Below are 7,526 nucleotides of genomic sequence, written 5' to 3'. Positions count from 1 at the left end.
GGCCAGATTTACCTTCCTGTCAGAAACAACCAAAAAAAAAATAGGCAAAATCCATAAAACAATAGTTTTTCAAGACAGTGGACATTAGACAGTAAAGGACGTGATCCTTGAGAGATGGGAAACTAAAAGGGTGAGTCTTATATTTGCCTCAGTTTAGTACCTTAAGAGAATTTTTGAACAGTGGTGCAGAGAGAGGGAACCAAGGTGGAGACTGATAAGGAAGAATATAAGGAATTCAGAGTGGGTAGAATTTTCAGGACAGAGTGCCAGAGGGCAAAGAACTTCACGAAGTGAAAACTGGAGATCTGTAAAGGGTTCCGCCTCAAGTATTCATTGAATCCTGATCAGCATATGCAGATGAGAAAAATATCCAAGGCCAGGGAAAGAATCACTTCAAAGGACTGGAGATAACAGTACCTTGCATTTATGGAGGACTAGGGTTAGTTCTTATTCCATCAGTGAGTGGGAATCCTCATGATTCAAAAGATAAGGGTAGAGTACACAAATAGTGTTGTTCAGTAATGGTCTCACCTAACAAATCTTAAAAGCAAGACCTGAAAGAGTAAAACTGTTTCCAAGTAACTTAACTGCATCCTAGAGGAAACTAAAAAATATTTGTAGGAATACAAACATACCTAGCATCCAACAATGCAAAATTCATACTATAATAAAAAATAAAAAAGTACTGGGTATGCAAAGAATCAGGAAACTATGACCCAGAATGGGATCTAATAAGTCAAAACTGACCCAAACTGAGATATATATATATATATATATATATATATATATATATATATATATATATGCAGAGGTATTAGAAGAAAAGTACAACAAAATTGTTATTAAAATTGTGTTGCATATGTTAAAAAACTTATGTGAAGGCGTGGAAGATATATTAAAATACCTGAATCTAACTTCTAGAGGTGTGAGGTACAAAGTGAAAGACACACCAGATGACATTAATGGTATATTAGAAATTGCAGAAGAAAAGATGATTGACCTGGAAGACATAACAATATAAACCATTCAAAATGAAACAGGAAAGAAAAGCAAACAAAAAGAAAAGGGAACAGAGCATCAGTGAGCTGTGGGACAACTTCAAGTGGTATAATACACATGTAATTGGAGTCCCCAAGGTGGAGGATGGGTGGACAGAAAAGGTACCAGAAGGAAAGATGTCTGAAAAATTTCCAAATCAGATAAAAACTATAAACTTACAAATCCAAGAAGTTCAAAAAGCCTCAAACACAAGAAACATGAAAAAAAAAAACAACCTATAATATGAAGGCCCATAATAATCAAATTGTTCAAAATTACACTAGAAATCTGAAAAAAGCAACCAGAGAAAAAAGATGCATAATATATAGAGAAACAAATAGGATGATAGCACATTTCCTGTGAGTGATGCAAATAAGAAGACAGTGCAGCAATGATCTTAAAGTACTGAGAGAATAAAAACTGTCCAATGAAAATTCTGTACCCAGAGGTGTGATATCACTTGATGGTAGACTGTGAGATGTTAAGGATGTTTATTATAAACTCTAAAGTAACTACTAAAAAATTAACAGAGTTACAGTTATTATAACAACAAAGGAGATAACATGAAATTAAAATTATATAAAATGAAATGATGTAAAACATTCAGCTAATACAAAAGAAGGTAAAAAAGGAGGAAAAGGATTCACAGAACAGATGGGCAAGTAGAAAACAAATAGCAAGATCATAGGTTTAAACCTAATCATATCAATAATCACACTATATACAAATGGTCTAAATATTCCAATTAAAATGCAGGATTTGTTAGATTGGGTATAAAATGTACTTTAAATATCAAGATACAAATAGATTAAATATAGAAGGATGAAAGGAGAAAGCTGGAACATGGAACAGATGCAAACTGGCAGAGCAGGAAGTTCTACAATTTGCTCCTTCCACCATAAAAATGAGTGAGCTGGAAAAATAGATTGGAGTTACCTAGGTGGTAATCGTGGAACCAGATTGGACACTTAGAAAAACCACAGGAATGCTGAATGAAGAGAGAGGTCACTGAGCTTTCAAGCTTTCATAAGGGTGGATGTGTGCCAGTGACCATCCCTCATTCCTCAGCCCCACAGTGGTGGCTATGGAAATGGCAGCATCTGTGGAAACAGTAGCCCAGAGGTCTGGAGTGTTTAGTGAGGCCCACGATAGGAAGAGGCAAGTATATCCTCTAAGAAGTTGGTGTTTCAAATTGGGAAGGCAATTCATCTTTTTTATTTGTTTGTTTTAGTATGGTGAATTCCTAAGAAAATGTACAAAATGGATAACTCCAGTCCTCAACAAGCAAAAATCAGAAATCCCTGAAGAATGGAAGAACTAGAGTTCCAGACTGAGCAAAATATAATACTTAGAATTTCATTTTCTCAACAACAACAAAAAATGACAAAGCATACAAGGATACATAAAAGTAATGGGAAAAAAAGCATTTGATAGGAACTATCCCAGAGGAAGCTCAGTCATTGAAATTACTGATCAAAGACTTAAATCAACTCTTTATAATAGGGTCAATGAATTAAAGGAAAACATGAACAAATAACAAAAAGAAACCAGGAAAATAATATATTTACAACATGGGGATTTGAATAATGATATAGAAATTATAAAGAGGAAGAAAATATAATTTCTGGAACTTACAATACAGTACAGTAACTGAAATAAGAATTTAATACAGGAGTTCAAGAGCAAATCTGAGCAGGCAGAAGAAAGGATCGATGAACCTGAAGATAAGACTATTAAAATTACTCACTTAGAGGAGCAGACAGAAAAAAAAAAAAAAGAAAAACAGAGGCTGTGGAATACCATCAAGCACATTAACATATACATTATAGGAGTTCTAGAAGGAGAAAAGAGAAGGGAGGGGGCCGAAAAGTATTTGAAGAAATAATGGTTGAAAACTTCCCAAACCTGATGAAAGATATAAATGCACAGATTCAAGAAACTCAATGAACTCCAAGCAGGATAAATTAAAAAAGATCCTGTACACAGTAGTTAAATCATCAAAATGCAAAGACAAAGAGAGAATCTTAAAAACAGCAAGAGAGAAGTGAGGTGTTATGTAAAAGTGATCCTCAATAAGATTAACATTCAACTTCTCATTTGAAACAATGGAAACTAGAAGGCAGTGTGCTGACATGTGTAAAGTGTTGAAAGAAAAATCAGTCAATGAGGAATACAATATCCAGCAAAACTTTTCCTCAAAAATGAGGGAGGAATTAAAGCATTTCCAGAAAAAAACTGAGGGAGTTCATTATCACTAGACCTACCCTACAAAAATGGCTAAAGGAAGTCCCTCATGTTAAAAGGAAAGGACAGTAGGCAATAATTGAAGCTGTATAAGGAATAAAGATGTTTGTTATAGGTAAATATATGAGTAAATATAAAGGCCAGCATTATTGCATTTTAAAAAAATTTGTAATTCCATTTTTTTTACTCCTTATATGGTTTAAAATATGAATGCCCAAAAATAACCATAAACTTTTGGGTACATGATGTATAAAGATATAATTTGTGACAAGAACAATGTAAATGGGAGGTTCAAAGGGAATATAGGAGCAGAACATGTGTCAGCTGTTGAACTTAAATCAGTATCAATACAAACTAAATTTTAATAGACTTGAGATGTTAAATGTAAGCCACATGGCAACCACAAAAACAACTTAAAAATCTATACAAAAGGAAATGGGTAATGATTCAAAATTGTTCACTCCAAAAGTTATTCTAAACAAAAAAGAAGCTAATAGTGGAGGCAAGGAAGGACAAAAACTTATGTCATATAAACAAACAATTAACAAAATGGCAGTAATTACCTTAAGTATAAATAGATTAAACTCTTCATTCAAACAGCAGAGCCTGGAAGAATGGATAAAGAAGTATGATCTAACTGTATGCTGTTTACAAGAGACTCACTTTAGCTCTATAGACACATAGGTTGAAAATGAAAGGAAATAAAAATTATGTCATACAAATAGTAACCAAAAAAGATCTGGGGTAGCTATAGTAATATCAGATAAAATAGAATTTAGGTAAAAATTTTTACAAGTGACAAAGAAGCTTATTATATACTGACAAGTGGGTTAATTCACCAGGAGGACAACAATTATAAATATATATATGTGCCTAACAGCAGAATCCCCTAATATATGAAGTAAATATTGACAGATTTGAAGGGAGAACTAGATGGTTCTATATTGTGTTGGTCCACCAAAGGGGTGCCAATGCAAAGTACCAGAAATCTGTTGGCTTTTATAAAGGGTATTTATTTGGGGTAAAAGTTTACAGTTTCAAGGACAAATCAAGGCATCACCAGAAATGCTTTCTCACCAAATTCAGCTACTGTTCATTCCAGTGTGCTGCCACATAGTGAAGCAAGATGGCTGACTATCTCTGTGTGGTTTCAGCCTGCTCCTCTGGGCTTCCTCTCTCAGGTTCAGCTGCTCTGCTTTCTTCCTAATTTCAGCTGTGAGCTGGCATAGGGCTTGTCTCTTAGGACTTCCTACCTCTCCCAGCATAGGGCTTGTTTCTTTCTGGGCTTTCTCTATCAGTCATGGCCTTTCTGCCCTCTTCCCGATTTCAGCAGTAAGTTATCAGGCAAAATGGCTTATCTTACCCTGGGACCTCAGCTGTTTGAGCCTTCTCCTTTCTGTCACATGCCTGATAAAAAAATGACAGATCATTCTCTTCCTGTGTGTCTGTTGAGTGAGTGTCCATTTATATCAGACCCAGAAAGGGGTCAGGGACTCAGCCTGAGTCAGGTCAACTGATGTAGTCAAATCAAAAGCCCTAATCTTAATAGATAATCTAATCAAAGATACTTCAACTGAATTTTAAAAAATAATTGTACATTTTTTTCCTTTATTTTTAAAGGAGCGTTGTATTACATAAGTGTTCCATTGAAAATATAGGAGGATTCCCATATATCCCATCCCTGCCCCCTCCCATGCCTTCCCCCATTAATAACATCTTTAATTAGTGTGGTACATTTTTTACAATTGATGAACACATATTGAAGCATTGCTACTAATCATGGTCAATGGCATTATGCTTTACACTTTGCACCACACAATTTTATAGTTTTGAAAAAATGTATAATGGCTTGTATCTATCATTGCAATATCACACAGAAAATTCCAATGTCCCCAAAATACCTCTTCTTATACTGATTTTCCATCTCCTTCCCCTCAGAATCTCTGGTGACCACTGTCTTTATATCAATGCTACAAGTTCTTCCATTACTCGAATAATAATGTCTATTTTAGTCCATTTTTAGTCCATTTTAGCACTCCTCCCTTATGTTTGTTTGTTCCTCAATATTGAGGATTTGGGGACAGTGATACCCACTCTGCTTCCAATTGAGAGGGGTCTTAGATCCCATGGGGCAGATGGGTGGAACTCTCTTGCTTGCAGTTGTAGATACTCTCTGTTTTGGGGGATGGGTGTTGTCCAACAACATCTTCTGTTAGTTGTCCTGGGTGAGTCCAACAAACTGGAGAGTAGGTATTGGTTGCAACTCTGCTGAGATTCAAGGCTCAACCAACATATGGATGGTTGGAAGATTAAACTCTGATACAGTGAGGAGATAAGTTATCATATATTCCAAGGTGAGGCCCACTGATGAGGTGCCAAGTTCGTGGGGTTGTCTGTCTTGTCTATAGTATCTAGATGTATCTAGAGCCCTCAAGAGCACCCTTACTTGAGGCACTGTTTACTGTGGCAGTCAGTGAGATCCTGCTGAGACATGCCTAAGTGTAACCTCTGAAATGACCTCCTGACTCACTTTGAAATTTCTTAGCCATAAAAACTTATTTGTGTTTTATATTTCCCTTTTTTGGTCTAGGTGTTTTTCCAAATGCATCACTAGTTGGCACTTGGTAGTAATACCTTGGTGCCAGGGAGGCTCATCCCTGGGAGTCATGTCCCACATCAGGGTGAAGGTAGTGAATTTATATGCTGAGATTGCCTTGGAGAGAAGCCACATCTGAGCAACAAGGAGGCTTTCAGGATGTAATTCTTAGGCAATATACATATTACTAGGCTAAGTTTTGGTTTCACAAGAACAAGGTTCATAAGTACAAGCATCAGTATCAAGGTCCTGGCATATTGGTCTATCCTCCTTCACTAGGCACTGCCCATGTACTCTAGATATTCTTGCCACTTGGAGAGAATGTAGCAGGACTCCCCAGGACAGGAATTCAATATTCTTTCAGTTATTCTGTGGGTCTCCATCAACCAAGACAACATCCCATGATCATGAGAACACATTCATATTCCACAGAGGCACACCCCAGGTACACCCCTCCCCACACATCCCCCCACAACCTGTACCCTGCTCCAGTGATTCTTCCCTGCCACAGTTGCAACCCTTTTTCAGCTGAATTTAATGCAATCAAAGGATATCACACCCAGAGGAATAGATTACTTTACAAACATAATCTTTCTCTTTTTGGGATTCATAAATAATATCAAACTGCCATATACATTAACAGTAGGAGACTTCATTATACCACTTACAATAATGGGTATAACATCAAGACAGAAGATTAGTAAGGAAATAGTGGACTTGAACATCACTGTAAAGCAATTATATTTAATAGACATGTTTATATAGAACACTTTACCCAACAACAGCAGAATACACATTCTTCTCAAGTACACATGGATCATTCTCTAGGATAGACCATTTGTTAGGTTACAGGTATCAATGAATTTAAAAGTACTGAAATCATACCAAGTATTTTTGCTGACCACAATGAAATGAGACTCAAATCAATAGCAGAAGGAATAATGGAAAATTTGTAGATATAGAAATTATTGAATGCACTTAATAAATGGGTTAAAGAAGAAATCACATGGGAAATTAGAAAATACGTAGACATGAATGAAAACAAAAATACAACTTAACAAAACTTATGGGATGCAGGGAAGGCTGTGCTCAGAAGTTAATTTATAGATATACAAGCCTATGTTAAAAAGGGATGGTCTCAAATCAATGACTTAACTTCACTTCTTCAGAAACTAGGAAATGGAGAGCAAAGTAAACCCAAAGTTAGCATAAGGAAGGAAATAATTAAGATTGGAGCAGAGATAAATAGAGAATAGAAAATTAATTGATCCTTTTGTAGTTCATAAGTACAATGAATGGGTATTCAAGCGTTTGTGTGAGATGTGCCTCCTTCAAATCTTGGTAGCCTGTCAGCATAGCACCCATCTGATGAAAAAAAAAATTGAGAGGCTCAATTGAACTAAAAGTTGATACTTTGAAAGATCAGTAAAATTGACCAACTTTTTGATAGACTGACAAAGAAAAACAGATGCAAATTACTAAACGAAATGAAAATCTTGATGTCACTGCTTACAGAAATAAAAGGTATTAAAGAAAATACTATGAACAATTGTATACCAACAAATTATATAATCTAAATGAAACGGACAAATTCCTAGAAACATAGGAATTACTTAAACTGATTCAAGTAGAAATAGAAGATCTCAAC

At 35.6% G+C, this 7,526-nt stretch overlaps 1 non-coding gene across 1 annotated transcript; it reads left to right on the top strand.

Moving 5' to 3' along the window:
* Window positions 1-7,145: 7,145 nt before the first annotated feature.
* LOC111764741 (small nucleolar RNA U13) lies at window positions 7,146-7,249 on the top strand. Its single transcript, XR_002797278.1, has one exon. It is a non-coding gene; the product is annotated as a small nucleolar RNA U13 (small nucleolar RNA).
* The last annotated feature ends 277 nt before the right edge of the window (window positions 7,250-7,526 follow it).

This window comes from Dasypus novemcinctus, chromosome 24 (genome assembly GCF_030445035.2).
Source record: "Dasypus novemcinctus isolate mDasNov1 chromosome 24, mDasNov1.1.hap2, whole genome shotgun sequence".
NCBI lineage: Eukaryota > Metazoa > Chordata > Mammalia > Cingulata > Dasypodidae > Dasypus > Dasypus novemcinctus.
The sequence above is the reverse complement of the archived record's forward strand: the minus strand, read 5'-3'. Positions and strand labels throughout refer to the sequence as shown.